At 46.0% G+C, this 19,285-nt stretch overlaps 1 non-coding gene across 1 annotated transcript; it reads left to right on the top strand.

Annotated features, from left to right (window-relative positions):
* The first annotated feature begins 17,871 nt into the window (after positions 1-17,871).
* On the top strand, positions 17,872-17,944 carry TRNAT-UGU (transfer RNA threonine (anticodon UGU)). The gene has a single exon. It is a non-coding gene; the product is annotated as a tRNA-Thr (tRNA).
* The last annotated feature ends 1,341 nt before the right edge of the window (positions 17,945-19,285 follow it).

The raw sequence follows: 19,285 nt of genomic DNA, 5'->3' as shown, positions 1-19,285 counted from the left end.
CAGTTTACTTAACCTCAACTATAAAAGCTAAGGTAATTTTTGGTTTAGGTTTTTCTTGATTTTTCAGAAAGACAGGCAGGATCTTGCTCTGTTGCCCAGGCTGGAGTACAGTGGTGCAATCATGGCTCACTGAAGCTTTGAACTCCTGGGCTCAAGCAATCCTCCTGCCTCAGCCTCCCAAAACAATGGGATTACAGGCATAAGCTGCTGTGCCCAGACAAAAACTAAGATAATAATAAAACTCATCTCTCAGATCACACATGAGAAAGGATTTGCAAAGCAAAGGGCTTACAAAAATGTTAGGCATTTTCACGTCTTCCTGTGGACAGAGATCACCATTTTTAATTCCTCTTTGGATCATCCACAATGTCTTTTAAAAGGTATGGCATATAGTAGGAATTCAATAGATGAGGCACATATTGGCTTAATGAGTAAGCCCTGGTATGAATGAATCAAAACCCGCACATCCATTTCACTGATCAATTTATCTCTAAGTGAGAGTGTTTGGCCTTAACACCTTACTCTCAATCAAGTGAGAAAATTCCTGCTGGGTGGACCCCCTCTCTCAGAAAAGAGTCTTTTGGGTCAAATTGGTAATGAAGTTGTAATCTGAAACAGTTTCACACCTGAGCTCCTAACAACTCTAGGAGAAAATTCAGCTGTTGGGTGTGGCTAAGATTCATAAATATCATCAATTTGTTAAGAACTTAGATTATGATCAATCATAGAGCTAATCTGTTAGTTGCAGAACACTGTTTTGGGGGGTATTTTGGTTGTTTTGTTTTGTTTTGTTTTGTTTTGTTGAGACAGCATCTTGCTTTGTCACCCAGGCTGGAGTGCAGTGGCATGATCATGGTTCACTGCAGCCTTCCTGTGCTCAAGAGATCCTCCTGTCTCAGCCTCCTGAGTAGCTGGGACCACAGGCGTGTGCCACCATGCCCAGCTAACATTTTTTTTTTTTTTTTTTTGCAGAGATGGGGGTCTCACTATGTTGCCCAAGCTGGTCTCAAACTCCTGAGCTCAAGTGATATTCCTTCCTCTCCTCCCAAAGGATTGCAATCACAGGTGTGACCCACTGCACCCAGCAGAACATTGTTTTAATGCTGTGGTATATAAATTTGTTGACTTCTTTAGGCCAGTGCATATATATTACTTGTTGATGTAAATAATCTGTTATATGAATTTGTTGGTTTTGCTCATCTGTGTACCCTAGGTCTTCAGAAGCTCTGATGAGCAGGGTGTCACATATACCCAGTCCTCCCCAGCGTTAAGGGACAAAACACCTTTCCTATCACACACACTGCTGCCCCCTTAGACTGCCATCCTATACCTTGCTTTCCTTCTCTTATCAAACCCCTGTCACAATAGCCTGCAATACTCCAATATTTGAAGCTCCTGAAATATCATCAGTTCTGCTCCACTCAGCTGCATTCTCCAATGACCTAATTACCAAATTCAGCGCATTTTATTTGATTTTCTACAATGTTTCAAACTGCTAGCCAGCCCATCTGTTTTGAACCTCTTGCCTTCTTTCCCAGACAAGATAACATCTCTGTGCTCCCATTGTTCCTCAGCCCCAACCTGCACCTCATTTCCCAAACTTCAGGCCCCAGCTGCTGATCCCCTGGGTCCTAGGGGCTCACACACCCTTTGGCTTCAGCAGCAACTTTTTTTTTTTTTTTTTTCTTGAGATGGAGCCTCACTCTGTAGCCCAGGCTGGAGTGCAGTGGCACAATCTCAGCTCACTGCAACTTCCGCCTCCCAGGTTGAAGCGATTCTCCTGCCTCAGCCTCCTGAGTAGCTGGGATTACAGGCATGTGCCACCATACCCGGGTAATTTTTATATTTTCAGTAGAGATGGGGTTTCACCATGTTGGCCAGGCTGGTCTCCAACTCCTGATCTCAAATGATCCACCCACCTTGGCCTCCCAAAGTGCTGGGATTATAGGCGTGAGCCACCATGCCCAGCCCAGCAGCACCTTAACGAGGACACACATCTCCAACTCAGGCCTCCCCCAGGCTGCAGCCTGGGATGTCCAGTGGCATGTGGAACTCCACCTGGGTGGCCTGCAGCTCAGCAGGCCCAACACAGGATCAGTCTCCAGTTTCCCAAACCAGCTTGTCCCTTGACTCACATTCCTCATCAGGAGCCAGGCTCTGTTCTGTCACATATCCCACAAGAACAGACTGAGTGCCCACCCTGTGTGGGCATTGCCCAGGGGCGGGGGCTGCAGCATTGAACAGGACAGGGCCGCTGTCCTCATGGATGGGGGAACCCACACAGTAAGCCAAAAATAAACATAAAATATTACATCAGGTGGTGATGAACGCTATGAACAAAAATACAACAGGCTTAGGAGATCATGGCGGGGAGGCCTCCATTTTCTTTTCTTTTTCTTACCATTTTAGGAGTTTATAGTGTTTCACACAGATATGGAACACTCTGGGTCAAGATGAGCTCATTCAGTAAGGGAACCTGGAGAAAGAAAAGAAGCAGGGGACCTGTCCCGGGATGTGTCGACGTTCAGAGATTTGGAGGAGAATGAAAAGGCACCACACCTGGGCCAGGTGTGGTGGCTCACGCCTGTAATCCCAACACTTTGGGAGGTTGAGGGAGGTGGATCACCTGAGGTCAGGAGTTTGAGACCAGCCTGGCCAACATGGTGAAACCCCGTCTCTACTAAAAATACAAAAATTAGCCAGGAGTAGTGGCACACACCTATAATCCCAGCTACTTGGGAGGCTGAGACAGGAGAATCACTTGAACCCGGAGGCGGAGGTTGCAGTGAGCCAAGATCACACCATTGCACTCCAGCCTGGGCAACACAGTGAGACACCATCTCAAAAACAAACAAACAAACAAACAAAAAACAGAAAAAAAAACAAAAAGGCAGCCTGGAGACAGAAGGAGCTGTTGCTGCCTGCAAGTTAGAAGAAAATCAGGAGTGCACTTTCCCAGAAGCAAAGCAAAGAAACATCCCAAGAAGAGTCGGCGGAGCCCAGGGCCCCAGTAGGGTGAAGACAGCATTGGCCATTGGCTTTGGCAACCTGGAGCTCGAAAGAGGAGACAAGGGTAGTTTCAGTGGTGCATGGGAGGGAACCCGTGAGAGAATGGGAAGTGAGGGATGAAGCAGACACAGCAAGAGCACACAGCCCTTCTCAGGAGCTTTAAGAGAAACAGGAGCAGAGAAATGGAGCAGGAGTTAAAACTAAGTCTAACATGAGGCGTTTTATGTTAGGAGATTCCAGCATATTTATATGCTGATGAGTATGAGCCAGGGGAGAAGGAAAATGTGAAGATGTCAGAGAAAAAGAAGTAATTGTAGAAGCAAACACTTGATTGGAGGGAGGGTTTAGGAACCATAGCACACATAGGGAGTTTGGCTTGGGACGAGCAGAGAGTTTTCTTGAACTCCTCCCTTAGATCCCTAATCACTTATCTCTAAGCTATACTCGTGACATCTTAAATCTTGAATCAATCACCAAATGTAGTAATTTATTCACGCCATAGTATTGATCATCTTTTGTCCCTTGATTTTCATTCTCACTGCTGTCATTTGGTAACTAAATTATCACATCTTGGAGAATCACTTGAACCTGGGAGGCAGTGAGCCGAGATCGTGCCACTGCACTCTAGTCAGGGTGACAGAGCAAGACTTCATCTCAAAAAAAAAAAAAAACATAAAAGATGTTTGTTTTAATTTTCAAACCATAACCACACTGAGTCCCTACCTGCCCAGAGCAGCAGGATGACCAGTCTCTTTCCATAATTCCCTTCTCCAAATACCCTGAGTACGGATAAGGTGGCACCTGCAGTCCATGGATCAGCCTGTGAGAGACTCCAATGCTCCCCTTGAAGCTACAATCACTGATGTCCAGACACTGGTCTCTGCTGCCTCCTGTCCCTTCCCCGCTAAGGCAAGGGCCTGGGGTCCCTGTTGGAATCCAGAGGATGAAGCAGGGCAAAGACAAGCCCCCAGTAGCTAGCCACAATGGTCACCTTGCTCATCAACATCCAGCAGACAGGGGAAGAGGAGGAGAGATTGCCCAGGGAGATTGTATAAGCCAGGCCTGGAAGGGATACCCATGGCCACACCTAAAGAGCCTGGAATATTTGGTCTAGCTGTATTCCCAGGAAGAAGAGAAAACAGGTTTGTTGGGTGGTAGTGACACATGAACATCTTACGAACCTGGGATAATAATAGATGTTGCATAAGGACTGGCTGAGGATACGAGATTATAGGTGACACAAAGTTTCTTAGCATATTACTTGGCACTTACATGATGGGCAAATGATCAGCTTCCTAAGTCTTCTCCCTTTTTCCCTCCTCCCTAGTCTCTCTTTTCACCAATCCTTTCTACCATTTGTTTCCTCATTAGTATTTCTAAAAGTTCTACTTTTCTCAAGTCATTACCTACTCCCCACCCCAATCAGAAAATGCTGGTAGTTCCCCCATTGCCTTCAGGACCAAGTCCAAATTCCAGAACCTGGCATTAAGCCTCCCACCCCAAAGGGATCGCTCTTCCACCCCATTCCCATCATGAAGCTGCTCTATTCTCAGAACACACCAGGTGGGTTCGCTGCAAGTGTAATGTGTCCCATCTCTGCCCCCACCCAAATCTTATTCATGTTTCAAAAACGAATTCATATCCTACCTTTTCCATGAGCCTCCTCTGACCACGCAGGCATCCCTTCCTCAGTTGAAGTCCTGTAGCACACATCATCTCTTCTCACTGGACATGTGTGACATTTCTTCACATTATTCATTAACTTCCGTCTGTGTGAATCTTCCTCCCACAATGGTACTGGAGTTCCCTAAGGACAAGAACCATGCCTCACTCTAGATTGCCTAGCACAGTCCTTTTTGCAAAAAAGATGATTAAATAAATGTATTAAGGCACACATTTCAAGAGTAAGATGTACTAGGAAGAGCTCAGATCTGAGCTTTAAATCCCAGGTACAACATTTGCAAGTTGCATGGTTAGAAACTTCTAAGTCAGAGCTAATTACAGCTACCTGACAGGGGGGTTTTGAGTATTAAGTGAGATAATGTATATAAGGCACCTAATATGTACCTGAAGCACGGTGGGCTCTCAACAAATTCCTTTCTCCTGCCACCCTACCTGAAACTGACATAGAATGACAAGGGACAAACCTGTTAGGAGACAGGCAAAGATGATAAAGGTACTTTCCATTCCACAGCTCAGAGATCCTGTTCCAGGAAGCATCTGTTTTGACAAGGTGTGAGGACTCTAAGGGAGGCTGAAACTCTAAGGGAGACAATGAGATGCTAACAAGCTGGAAATCAGATGCATTTCAAGAACCATTTACACCCCAACAGGCTGACCTCAGAAGGGCACTCAAGACTGCCCACTGCTTTGTACTGCAGGAAGGTGAGTGTTCAACCCTAAAGAGGCGCTGGTCCAGGAAGCCCTGGTTCAGTATCCCAGTGGCTGAGGTCTGACCTGTAGCCTGTTCTCAACCAAATGGAGGAAGATGGGGGGTCACTCAGGCCCAGACCAGAAAGCAGGCTCACCTCCCTCTTACTTGCTGTCAAATTTCCTAACCAGTCATTAGAAGAGTCACTCTGTGGGATACCCAGTTGAGTCCATGCTATTAATAACATAATAAATGTGTGCAACTCAGGATAAAAATAATGCTCTGTACCTACATAGAAGGATGTGTGCATGGGCCTGTATGTCCTTTGAAGCACCATTAATGATTGAACAAGAATTCATTGCACCTTTTTTTTCCAGAGCAGCCTCTGACACTTTATAATCTGTGAAGAAAATGGCAGAACTTCTGCATCTCATGTGGAGCAGTTGAGTTTCCTGCCCACCTGTTTTCTCAGATAAACCCGAGTCAGGCTCCCGACTCTCCGGCCCACCCACCCAGGACTTTGCGCAGAGATTTGCCTTCATTTCCTCATCTGTACCCGTGTGACAACACTTACCTTGCAGGTAGTCATGAGCATTAAATAGAGGAAACTAATCTTCCTAAAGTGCTGGTATCGTGCTTGCTATTCCAACCCTGATAGCCATCATTACATTATTATAAGTCAAGCTGAAGGGCAGGAGAATAAATTGTAAGAATTTATTAAGCGTGGGTAGGGACCGAGTCTGGGCAGCCACAAGCAAAAATGAGAAAGGAATTCACATGGTTGGAATGGCATTTGCCCATCTCCATTTTCGAGGCCTCTCTCTGGGTTCAACAGTTCTTCTTAGATCACATATGGCTGTCTGGCCACTTTATTTGTAAGCTTTCTCTGCTTCCGAGATGTGAACTCATTGCAAGCAGCTCATTGGCAGCCCTCCTGCCCATTCTATGCATATTTTACAGAGGAGAGCTTTGAAGCTTAAGCAAAATGGCATTTGCAAGGTCACAGAGCTCACTGGTGGCAGAGCTGGGATACAGGACTATTGGATTCAAAGCCCCCCACCCACTCTTTACCTCCCTCCCCTTTCTAAAGCATGACCCACTGGAGCTTTCACGGTGGGGGCTATAGATTGTGGAAAAAAGTGGCAACATGACTGTGAACTTGCATCTGATCCAGTGATTCCAAATTCCCTTACAATTGAGGCAGAGACTCCGCCAAAGGGACTGGTGAGCCCTGTGACTGGCCCCATCACCATGACAACACTCCTGTTCCAGCGCCTCGAGGGATCTCCACTCTCCTACCTTCTCACGTAGGTGGGAAAGGTGGCGTCCTCACCTACATGTACGGCCAGGTCTCCCATAATTTAAGAAGAGCCAGCTAGATCACTAAAATGGTCTCCATGCTACACGTTACAACTGCACATCTCAGCACCCAAAGCCTTCACTGGAGAGAGAAAACCGTGCCTGGGTGACTCGTGACTCGACATTGGCTCCGGACGTGTCAGTACAGAGGAACGTCGGTACCGGATCCCAGACATAGGGCTGAGCCCAGCTGGTTCTCATTCTCTTCTGGGGCCAGGCCTGCTGCTGGTTTCATTTAATTGAATATTTTGATTGTTTGATTTCTGTAGCCAGAAGCCTGTAGGCAGTAAATGCCCTTTTCCATCAGTTCAAGAAAGAAAATGTACCTGCCGAGGTAGTATTTGCTTCGCTGAGCTGCTGACTTATTTTAAGAACTAAATCTTTCCTGTTACTATATTTTTCACTCTGGGGTGTGCGCGCTCCAAGACTGACAGTAACTCAGGTTTAGGACAGGAGCGTCCTCTCGGCGATAACTTAGCGCCACCTACTGACCACTTGCTCAACAGCGGCCACGTTCAGCAACCACGGTGATCTCGACAGACACGAAAATGTTCTGTGCTCTCAACGAGAAGTTCTGCATGTATTCTTCCCTTCTCACATAGCAGAGCTTGCCTAGCAGAATTGTGCTCCTTTTATTTTTTAATATAAATAAGTTAAGACACAGGGCTCCAGCAAGAAAGCTGAGCAACTTCTCCATTTGGCAACTGTTTCATACTTCCCGACTTTGGCGGCTGTCATTTATAAATGATGAGCTCATGAGTGAGGAGGCTGATGCAACCCTCAGGGGCCCAAAACACAAGCATGGAGAAAGACAGCCCTCCTGTGGGATCTGATGCAATCGTCTTGTCTTCTTTAGGCTTTTATACCAGTGTTTCTAAACTTTAGGTGCAAGATTATCCTCACAGCACCTCTAAGGAGTATAAACCCCACGGTTATTACTTACAGGTTACCACAGCAACTCATATGTAAAGAGTTGGAAAGTCCTTCCTCTGTGGTGATTGAGAGTAGACATGGGGCTGTTTGCAACCCCCTAAACACATTGCCCCCTTGCCACACAATAGCAAAAATTGAGAATTATCATCCTGTCACCACCCAGTGGCTCTGGGCCCTCAAGCTCCCAATTCCTTACAGATATCTACAGCAGAGTCTCTTGACCTTCGCACCATCGGATCAGATAGGTCTTTGTTGTTGGGAGGCTGCCTGCGCATTATGAGCATTTAGTAGTATCCTTGGCCTCTACCCACTGGTGTCACTGGCACCCCACCACTGTCCCCAAACCTCCACCCTTGTTATAACAATCAAAATACCTATAGACATTGCCAAATGTTTCCTGGGGGTACAAAATCACCTCTGCTTAAGAACCACCTATCTGGAAGGCAAATACATGGAATATAAGAAGAACAACAACAGTAATAATTACTAGTACTGCTATCATTTAAAAGGTAAAATTGCACCACCAGCTAATGGATAAGTCATTGGCTTCCTAAAAGGCACTAATTACGTGCTGAGACTTTTATGGCCTTATCTTATTTAGTCTTCACAACCAAGAAACCAGTCTGTGTTGACAAAGCATTCACATTACAAAGAAACTGAAGTTCAGAGATGCCAAGTAACTTGGCCAAGGGTGCAGAGCTGTCAGTAGCTGAACTACCATTTGAAACCAGACTTTCCTGACTGTAAAATCTGAGCCTGTCACCACCTCCAGATCCTGAGGTCACATAGCACAGATAGTCCTGGAACAGTCCTCACTCTCAAAAGTTCTGCCAGAGTATGCTAGCACTATTCAAATAATATATCTAGATTTAGATTTAAAGACATAAAGACTGTAGCTATCCTCTGTAAGAAATTGACCCAAAGTGTGACTGCTGCGGAGGTTTTCCAATAGGGGAATAGAGCGGGCCAGAGTCTTGGCCAGTAATTGACTGTATGGCCTTTATTTGGGGTCAGTTACTTAAGCTCTTGAAGTCTCTTCTTGTTCATATATAAGATAAAAAATTTTGTCAGAGCAATGGTACTCAACTCTGGCTGCACATTAAAATCACTTGGGTAGCTTTTTGCCATGGTTTGGATCTGTGTCCCCACCCAAATCTCATGTAATCCCTGATGTTGGAGGTGGGGCCTGGTGTGAGGTGGGATTGGATCATGGGGGCAGATTTCCCCCTTGGTACTGTCCTCAAGATACTGAGTTCTCATGAGAGCTGGTTGTTTAAAAGTATGTGGCACCTCCCTTCTCTTTCTCTTTTGCTCCTGCTCCTACCGTGAAGACATATCTGCTCCCCATTTGCCTTCTGCCATAATTGTAAGTTTCCTGAGGTCTTCCCAGAAGCCAAGCAGATGCCAGCATTGTGCTTCCTGTACAGTCTGTGGAACCATGAGCCAATTAAACCTCTTTTCTTCATAAGTTACCCAATCTTGGGTGTTTGTTTGTGGCAATATGAGAATAGCCTAATACAGAAAATTGGTACCAGGAGTAGGATATTGCTATAAAGATACCCAAAAATGTGAAAGCAACTTTGAAACTGGGAAATAGGCAGAGGTTGGAAGAATGTGGAGGGCTAGAAGACAGGAAGTTGAGGGAAGGTTTGGAACATCCTAGAGAGTTGTTTAATGGTTGTGATTAAAATGCTGACAGTGACGTGGACAGTGAAGTCCAGCCTGAAGATGTCTCAGATGGAAATGAGGAACTTATTGGGAATGAGTAAAGGTAACCTTTGCTATGCCTTATCAGACAGTTTAGCTGCATTATGCCCCTGCTCTAGAGATCTGTGGGACTTTGAACTTGAGAGTGGTAATTTAGGATATCTGGCAGAAGAAATTTCTAAGCAGTAAAGTGTTCAAGATGTGACCTGGCTGCTTCTAACAGCCTATGCTCATATGTATGAGCAAAGAAATGACCTGAAGTTGGAACTGATATTTAAATGGGAAACAGAGCATAAAAGTTTGGAAAATTTGCAGCTTGGCTGTGTGGTAGAAAAGAAAAGCCCGTTTTCAGGGGAGGAATTTAAGCAGGCTGCAGAAATTTGCATAAATATAAAGGATCCAAGTGCTAATAGCCAAGACAATGGAGAAAAGGCCTCAAAGGCATTTCAGAGACCTTTGCAGCAGCCCCTCCCATCATAGGCCCAGGGACCTAGGAGGAAAGAATGCTTTTGTGGGCTAGGCCCGGGGACTCTGCTGCCCTATGCAGCCTCAGGACACTGCTCTCCACATCCCAGCCACTCCAACTTCAGGCATGGCTCAAAGGGATATAGTACAAGCCACTGCTTCAGAGGGTGCAAGTCATAAGCTGTAGGGGTGGGTTGCCCCTACACACCTGTGGGTGTTTCTCGTAAGGTGGAACGAGAGACTTAGGAAAGAAAAAGACACAGAGACAAAGTATAGAGAAAGAAATAAGGGGACCCGGGGAACCAGCGTTCAGCATATGGAGGATCCCATATGGAGGATCCCCTATGGAGGATCCCGCCAGCCTCTGAGTTCCCTTAGTATTTATTGATCATTTGTGGGTGTTTCTCTAAGAGGGGGATGTGTCAGGGTCACAAGACAATTGTGGGGAGAGGGTCAGCAGACAAACACGTGAACAAAGGTCTTTGCATCATAGACAATGTAAAGGATTAAGTGCTGTGCTTTTAGATATGCATACACATAAACATCTCAATGCTTTACAAAGCAGTATTGCTGCCCGCAGGTCCCACCTCCGGCCCTAAGGCGGTTTTTCCCTATCTCAGTAGATGGAGCATACAATCGGGTTTTATACCGAAACATTCCATTGCCCAGGGACAGGCAGGAGACAGATGCCTTCCTCTTGTCTCAACTGCAAGAGGCATTCCTTCCTCTTTTACTAATCCTCCTCAGCACAGACCCTTTACGGGTGTCGGGCTGGGGGACGGTCAGGTCTTTCCCTTCCCACGAGGCCATATTTCAGACTATCACATGGGGAGAAACCTTGGACAATACCTGGCTTTCCTAGGCAGAGGTCCCTGCGGCCTTCCGCAGTTTTTGTGTCCCTGGGTACTTGAGATTAGGGAGTGGTGATGACTCTTAAGGAGCATGCTGCATTCAAGCATTTGTTTAACAAAGCACATCTTGCACCGCCCTTAATCCATTTAACTCTGAGTTGACACAGCACACGTTTCAGAGAGCACGGGGTTGGGGGTAAAGTTATAGATTAACAGAATCTCAAGGCAGAAGAATTTTTCTTAGTACAGAACAAAATGGAGTCTCCTATGTCTACTTCTTTCTACATAGACACAGTAACAATCTGATCTCTCTTGCTTTTCCCCACAATAAGCCTTGGCAATTTCCATGTGATATTAAGCCTGCAGGTGCACAGAGTGCAAGGATTGAGGCTTGGGAGCCTCCACCTAGATTTCAGAGGATATATAGAAAAGCCTGGATGTCCAGGCAGAAGCCTGCAGCAGGGGCAGAAGCCTCATGGAGAACCTCTACTAGGGCAGTATGAAGGAGAAATGTTGAGTTGGAGCCTCCACAAAGAGTCCCCACTGGGGCACTGCTTAGTGGAGCTGCACAAAGAGAGCCACCGTCCTCCAGACCCCAGAATGTTAGAGCCGCCAACAGCTTGCACCATGTGCCTGGAAATGCCACAGTCAATGCCACCCTGTGAGAGCAACCATGGAGGCTGAACCCTGCAAAGTCATAGAGGCAGAGCTGCCTAAGGCCTGGGGAGAGCATTCCTCACACCAATGTGACCTGCATGTGACACATGGAGTCAAAAGAGTTTATTTTGGAGCTTTAAGATTTAATGACTGTCCTGCTGGGTTTTGGACTCGCGTGGGGCCTGTAGTTCCTTTCTTTTGGCAGATTTGTCCCTTTTGAAATGGGAATGTTTACCCAATGCTAGTATCCTCATTGTATCTTGAAGTAAATAACTTCTTTTTTATTTTTTAGGCTCATAGGTGGAAGGAACTTGCCTTGTCTCAGATGAGACTTTGAACTTTGGAATTTTGAGTTAATATTAGAATGAGTTAAGGCTTTAGGGGACTGTTGGGGAGGCATTATTGTATTTTGAAATGTGAGAAGGAAGTAAGATTGGGAGAAGTGCCAGGGGTGGAATTATATGGTTTAGATCTGTGTCCCCACCCAAATCTCATGTTGAATTGTAATCCCCAGTGTTGGAGGTGGGGCCTGGTGGGAGGTGATTGGATCATGAGGTCAGATTTCCCCCTTGGTGCTGTCCTCAAGACAGTGAGTGAGATCTCATAAGATCTGGTTGTTTAAAAGTGTGTAGCACTGCCCCTTTCTCTGTTGCTCCTGCTCCTGCCATGTAAGACATATCTGCACCCACTTTGCCTTCCACCATAATTGTAAATTTCCTGAGGCCTCCCCAGAAGCTAAGCAGTTGCCAGCATCGTGTTTCCTTTACAGCCTGCAGATCTGTGAGCCAACAAAACCTCTTTTCTTTATGGGTAACCTAGTCTCAGGTGTTGTTTTATAGCAATGTGAGAACAGCCTGATAGTTTTCAAATGGAATGCTTAAGCCCAACCCCAAATCATTTAAACTAGAATCTCTGGGTCCCAGGCAATGATATTTTTAAAACCCGCAGGTGACTCTAATAGGACAGCCAGAATGGATACCCATGAGGCTGATGAACAGTAAGACCCTTCAGTTCTGTTTTTCTAACTTAGGTCCCAACTCTCCCAGGATCAGAAGCCATTCTTTTCTCCCTTACTGGGATCCATTCTGGGGGGTGGCTAGTTTCTCTGTCTCATAAGGCTGTCCCAAAAGCCTTGATTAATTTCCTGGAACTTTCTGACTGTCTCAACTGTCCTGCAGTCCCTGAACTGACCATTCCCAGCATCTCATTCTACCACCAAGAAGTATTGAAACCCCATCCCACTCTCCTGTGGTACATATGGGTTGGAAACTTCTACCAAAAGCTGCAAAGAGCAGGGAACATGACAGAAGACAGCTGTGTCTACTGAAAGACTATCTTCTCCTTAGCCTCGTTGAATGCTTGCCCTGTCTGACTTTAATAAGGTTAATTCTAATCTGTAGCTTTTCCGGAGGTGAGAGAATCTCCCCTTTCTGAACATGACTCACTGGCTTCCATTTCAGCTCCCAAAGAAGAGTGATAATGTCTCACTCAGCAGATGACTGAGAGAAGCTTTGGCCTTATGAGTCCCATGTTCTTCACCCTTTTCTATGCCTCCTGTCACCCCTATTTCTACAACAGGAGAGCTTCGTGCAGCACTCTAAGATACAACTAACAATAAAAGTAATTTATATCACTTACTACTCTCCAGATGCGAGGCTCTGCATAAAGTGTTTACATGCTTCATTTCATTTATTCTTCACAAGTCCCCACATGAGATGGTGTTATAGTTATTACCATCATCATTCCCATTTTATAAATGAGGAATCTGAGTTGACTGTACTGCCTGTTCCTCTTCCTTAGCACTGGTCCCCACAGTCCACCCATTATCTGAATAATGTCTGTTTTCCTACTAGTCTGTATGCTTGGCAAGAGCAGAGGCCACATCAGGATTGGCCGATCACTTAATCCCCAAACTGGCGGAGCAGAGCCAGAACTGAGACATGAGCAGGCTGGCCCCCAGGGCCTTGTGTGCTCACCCTCTGCTCTCATGGAAGGTGAGTCTGCAAAGCTGAGAAGTGGGTTCCTGGGAGGTGGGCAGGCCCTTGGGGTATGTATGGGTCAGGAAGGCAGTGGAAGAGAGAGTTTTAGGAGGAAAAGCAGTCATCGGCTCCACGTGCTGCCAAGACACCAAGGCTTCACCACATAGAGCTTACCTAGTGCCAATGAGGGTCATTTTGGTGGAGCTGTAGGGCCAAAAGACAGATGGGGCAAGTGGAATGTGTGAAAGGTAAGGGTCAGAGTGAATGTGTGGGGACAATTCACTGGAGTTGAAGGGCGGTTTTTATTTTATTTTCCACGAGAGAGACACAGAAGCAGACGGGAAGTATCCAGTTGAGCATGAGAGGTTGAGTGTCCCAGGGATAAAGGGCATAGTGGGTCCTGCAGGGGTCCTCAGAGGGAAGAGAGGACTGGGCCAGGCTTGGTGGCTTGTGCCTGTAATCCCAGCACTTTGGGAGGCCAAGGCGAGCAGATGACCTGAAGTCAAAAGTTTGAGGCCAGCCTGGCCAACATGGCGAAACCTCGTCTTTACTAAAAGTACAAAAATTAGCCGGGCATGGTGGCAGGCATCTGTAATCCCAGCTACTCAGGAGGCTTAGGCAGGAGAATTGCTTGAACCCAGGAGGCAGAGGTTGCAGCGAGCTGAGATCATGCCACTGCACTCAAGCCTGGGCGACAAGAGCAAGACTCTGTCTCATTAAAAAAAAAAAAAAAAAAAAAAAAAAGAGGGCTCTCACTGGGGAGAGATAAAGCTCCTCTACCATAATCGAAGGGCAGGCAGGAAAGTGAACCTGGCCGCACAGGTCCAGGTGGGCAGTCCCTGAAGGGAGGTGAGGCTGGACTTGTGCTGACCTCTTTGCACCCAGCAGCACATTATATCCTGAAAGTGTGTACCCTCCTAGCTCCACTTCCCAGGTGAACAGGAGCTTCAAAAGTTAGGTAATTTTCAGTGGCTGGGAAGGGGGGCTGAAGAGAGGTTGGTGATATACTCTGGTTCTGTGTCCCCACCCAAATCTCATCTTGAGTTGTAATCCAAATTATAATCCCCATGTGTTGGGGGAGGGACCTCGTGGGAGGTCATTGAATCATGGAGATGGTTACCCTCATGCTATTCTCGTGATAGTGAGTGAGTTCTCATGAGATCCAATAGTTTTATAAGGGGCTTTTCCCCTCTTTTGCTCAGCACTCCTCCTTCCTGCTGCCATGTGAAGGACATGTTTGCTTGTTTGCTTCCCCTTCTGCCATGATTGTAAATTCCTGAGGCCTCCCTAGCCCTGTGGAACAGTGAGTCAATCAAATCTCTTCCCTTTGTAAACTACCCAGTCTCGGGCAGTTCTTTATAGCAGCATGAGAACAGACTAATACAGTTGGTCAATGGGTACAAACATACAGTTAGATAGAAGGAAGAAGTTCTAGTGTTCGATGGCACAGTAGGGTGACTATAATTATCAATAATGTATTGTATATTTCAAAATAGCTAGTAGAAAAGATTAGAAATGTTCCCAGCACATCATTTCACCCATGATGAAGTTCAAGTTCCTTCTTCTCATGAAGTCGCAGCTTTTTTCTGGCACTAGATAAGCTCAAAGGTTCCTTCTGGCCCTTACATCCTCATACCCTCTGACCTTGAGTCTGACTTTGGACAGGACAGTAGAAGGTCTGCTCCCAGGAGGAGAGGATGCACGTGGGACAATGATTCAGAGGAGAGCCAGACAGCCCCTACACCAAGTGGGTGGGAGAGCCATCCTGGGCTGTCTCCTGTTTCCCACCACCTCAGGGATACCGGGGATTCTATGGGGAAGGGGAGAGGATGTAGGCAGGGGACAAAGGACAGAATGAGGGTGAAGGAGGTGAGAAAGCAAAGCAACTATCTTCTTAAGGCAAAAAGAAGTCCCTTTAACACACAAAACAGCTGAGGGATGTGGCTGGGACTTACTCGTTTTCATCTCCTTTCCCTCCCAACAAAACTGGACCGTGGGATGCCTTCCCTCCTGGCAGTGCCAGAAGCTGGAATCTCTCCACGTGGTTTTCTGCTGAGGGTCGACCATAGACCAGAAGTAAATGCTCAACCTTTGAAGAACATTCCCTTCTATGTTCGTTTCTGGCATTTCACAGTTTCCTAGCACTTTCAGGTTCACTATTGTGTTGAATCCCTCAAAATGCTCTGAAACAGACAGGCCAAAATTATCACCTCCATTTTACAGTCTTTATAGGATGTCTACTTTATCTTTATTTCATCTTACCATTTAACTTTGTGTCCTTTTTCTTACAGTACAGAAATTGGAATTGAAAAGAGGAGAGGTTCCATTTGTCTATCACATGCTACCTCCTGCTGCTGGGAGATCACGTGCATCAGTATTGGGAGGAGGGGTCGGGGATGGTGCTGTGCCAACTCAAGGGAATGGAAGAAGGGAAATTCAAAATTCATTTGTTGAAGTCCTAAGACCCAGTCCCTAAGAATGTGACCTTATTTGGAAGGAGTCTTTTCATAGGTAATCAAGTTAAAGTGAGGTCAGTAGGGTGGGCCCTAACCCAGTCTGACTGGTGTCCTTATAAAAAGGAGAAATTTGGATACAGAGCTATACATAGAGGGAAGATGATGTGAGGAGACACAAGGAGAAAATGGCCATCTACAAGCCAAGGAGATGCTTCCTTCACTGCCCTCAGAAGGAACCAGCCCTATCAACACCTTGATTTCATACTTCTAGCCTCCAGAGCTAGAAGATAATACAGTTCTGTTGTTTAAGTCACCTACTGTGAGGTATTTTGTTACAGCAGCCCTAGCAAACTAATACACTCCTCAAAATCACCTCTGAGATGGAAAATAAGCCAGCTCTCTAAGGCTCTTGCCAAGACAACATAAGACATTAAAATCAGGCTTATATGTTTCAGGTGGAAGGAACCATGTGCGATGAGAGATGAAGGTAGCTGCAGGTAGCTTGAGAGGGAGGGAAAGTTTGTATATGAAAGATGAAATTACTGAGGAGTTTGACCTTTACCCAGAGTACAGTGAGAAGGCACTGAAGGTTCCCGGAGCTGAGGAGGGACGACAGGCAGTACATCTCAGAGCAATGGGCCGGGGAAGCAGGAGAAGGAGAGAACCAGATAAGCTGCAGAATCGAAGGGTGATGCAAAATTCCAATGTAGACGGAGAGGCAACGCAAGTGAATATAAGGCAAAATGAGAAGACAGCTCCCAAAGCACTTCCCTGATTTCTCTTTTCTCTTAATTTACTAAATGAGCATCATCAGAGATGTCATTCATTTCAACATTTATTGAGCATCTACTATGAGCCAGAGAGTATTCTGGTGTTGAGAAGACAACAGTGAATAAAACAGATCAAAGCCTCAGCCCTCAAAGAGCTGATATTCTATTAGGGAGAGATACATGAAGAATAAAAAACAATAAGCGCATTATCTACTACAAAAGAAGGTTAAGTAGTATGGAGTAAAAAGAGCAGAATAAGGAGGATGGTGCAGCTGTAAACAGGGGATCAGGACAGCTCTCACTGAGAGAGTGGATGTAAGCCGACACTTGGAGATGAGGGAGAGATGCCTGCAGCCCACTTGGTGAGCATGATCTTCATTCTCTCTTTAATGCACTAATGGATCATGTTGTGGCCATGACTTCATTCCTTCAGTAAATGGTTCATTAATCAAAAGGGAATGAAGCATAGTGATCCCGACCATTAAAAAAAAAAACAGGGCCCAGGTGCGGTGGCTCACACCTGTAATCCCAGCACTTTGGGAGGCCAAGGTGGGCGGATCACGAGGTCAAGAGATCAAGACCATCCTAGCCAACACGGTGAAACCCCGTCTCTACTAAAACCACAAAAATTAGCTGGGCGTAGTGGTGCACACCTGTAGTCCCAGCTACTTGGGAGGCTGAGGCAGGAGAATGGCTTGAACCCGGGAGGCAGAGGTTGCAGTGAGCCAAGATCACACCATTGCACTCCAGCCCAGGCAACAGTGCAAGACTCTGTCTTAAAAAACAAAAAAAAGGAAGAAAGAAAGAAAAAAAGAAAAAAGAAAAACAAAGCAGAGGCACTCTGCCTCATCTAGCATTATTTGAGTACTCAGTAAATATGTGTTGAAGCAATTAATTCATCCAAAATCAGTAACTTAGTTTATGAGAACAAAGACACCCCCATAACTTCCCACTTTCCTGAAAGTACCAAACTTGATACAATTTATCAAGGAAGCAAGATTGAAAGATTTATTGAGAGTAAACATACCCCTGAAAATATGACCAGAACACCATTTCATTTTTGCACTTTCCCTCCCAGCCCTTGTCTGTATGCATAAGTTAGGTATGATTTAGTGTATTGTAATCACAAACATATGATTTGAGGCTTCAGTGTTTTCCACTTATCATCATGTTGTAAGCATTTTTCTTTGGCATTTCATAGCCTTTTATAAGTACCATTGATAATACACACATGGGGTCAAATTCTCACGGACCGTCATATAAACCAATGTTGTTTGTAAGATCTGTGAATTCGTGGAAACAAGGGCTCACGTGGGCTCCATAGCTCAGTGGTTAGAGCACTGGTCTTGTAAACCAGGGGTCGCGAGTTCGATCCTCGCTGGGGCCTCCTGTTGGCTTCCTTTTATTTTAATCCATAGCATTTAAATACAGAATAGAGCCCAAAATGGAAAACGTGATTTCCGAAAATGTTACTCCTAGCAGAGCTAAACATTACTTCTCCTGAAATACAAATGATGACCATCCTTAACGTGCTTTAGAAGTGACCCAGAAAAGAAAATCCTAGTCCCCCAACAAAAAGCAGGCAAGGGCAGGAGGAGGGGGAAACTGGCCCGGCAGCCCCAGTATTACCTGGACCTGCAGGCCGGAGTACCGGAATTGGAGGCTCCATGGGCTCGTATTCAACGCCCTGCACACAGGCACCATCCCCTCAATTAAAACCAGTGGGAGGCGGCGGCCTTGGCCGTCAACTCGGCTGCTCGCTAACAGGACGGGCCGAGGCGGCGCCGCGCCTGCAGTTACGGCGCGTGGCCGGCGGGCGGCGCTGTGGCACCGCTCCCCATCGCCTCCCCGGAGGCCGGCGGCTGCGCTTCTCCACGCCCTGCCGGGGCCGAGAGCGCGGCCAGCGTGGCCCGAATGCTAGCCGTTTCTGTGGCTGACACGTGGCAGCCCAGGCCCCATAGCCGGCCTGGCTCCAAGGTCCTGCCCCTTCCGAGGCTACTCCCAAAAATAGTCCCGGGTTGCTTGGGAAGCCAGTGTTTGCAGCCTTTCTGACTCTCCGTGTTTTCTCTGAATTCCTCAATGGCGCGTGACTAGAGAGTCACCAGAAGAAAGTGCCAAGAGCCTTTTTTCTGAACACATGAATTTTTCCAACCCAGGATTTCTTTTCCCAGATCTGAGGGCCAGAGCTTGATAAAGGACTGTGTGTAAGGTCGCCACAAGCCGCGTGTGGCCGCTGGGTGCTTGAAATGTGGCTAGACCAAATGGCCATGTCCTGAAAGAGTAAAATACACATGAGATTTAAAAGACTTGAAACCGAAACAGGATGTAAGCCATCTCACTAGTAATTTTTGAATTGATTCCATGTTGAAATAATATTTTGGATATATTGGATTATATAAAATATAGTATAATTAAAATAATTATAAAAATAATTGTATAATTACAATTAACTATTTTTTTAATGTGTCTATTAGAAAATTTTAGGTTACATTTGTGGCCCCCATCTGCAGCTCTCATTTATCTTTCTGTTAGATGGTGCAGGTTAGGGACCCAGAGTCCTCTGACCTTGTGTTTAAGTTAATTCTTAATCTGGCTACCACTAAGTAAACTGTAATAGCCAGAGAAAGTCTCTCTCATCTCTGGGTCTCCCCAGACTCAGTACTGTGCCTGACAAGCAGTAAGCACAACCTTCGTTGAGATGAAATTAAATATCTCCCCAACAAGCTCT

This window comes from Pan troglodytes, chromosome 1 (assembly GCF_028858775.2).
Source record: "Pan troglodytes isolate AG18354 chromosome 1, NHGRI_mPanTro3-v2.0_pri, whole genome shotgun sequence".
Lineage (NCBI taxonomy): Eukaryota > Metazoa > Chordata > Mammalia > Primates > Hominidae > Pan > Pan troglodytes.
Note: the sequence above shows the minus strand (reverse complement) of the source record. Positions and strands in the feature narration are given on the sequence as shown.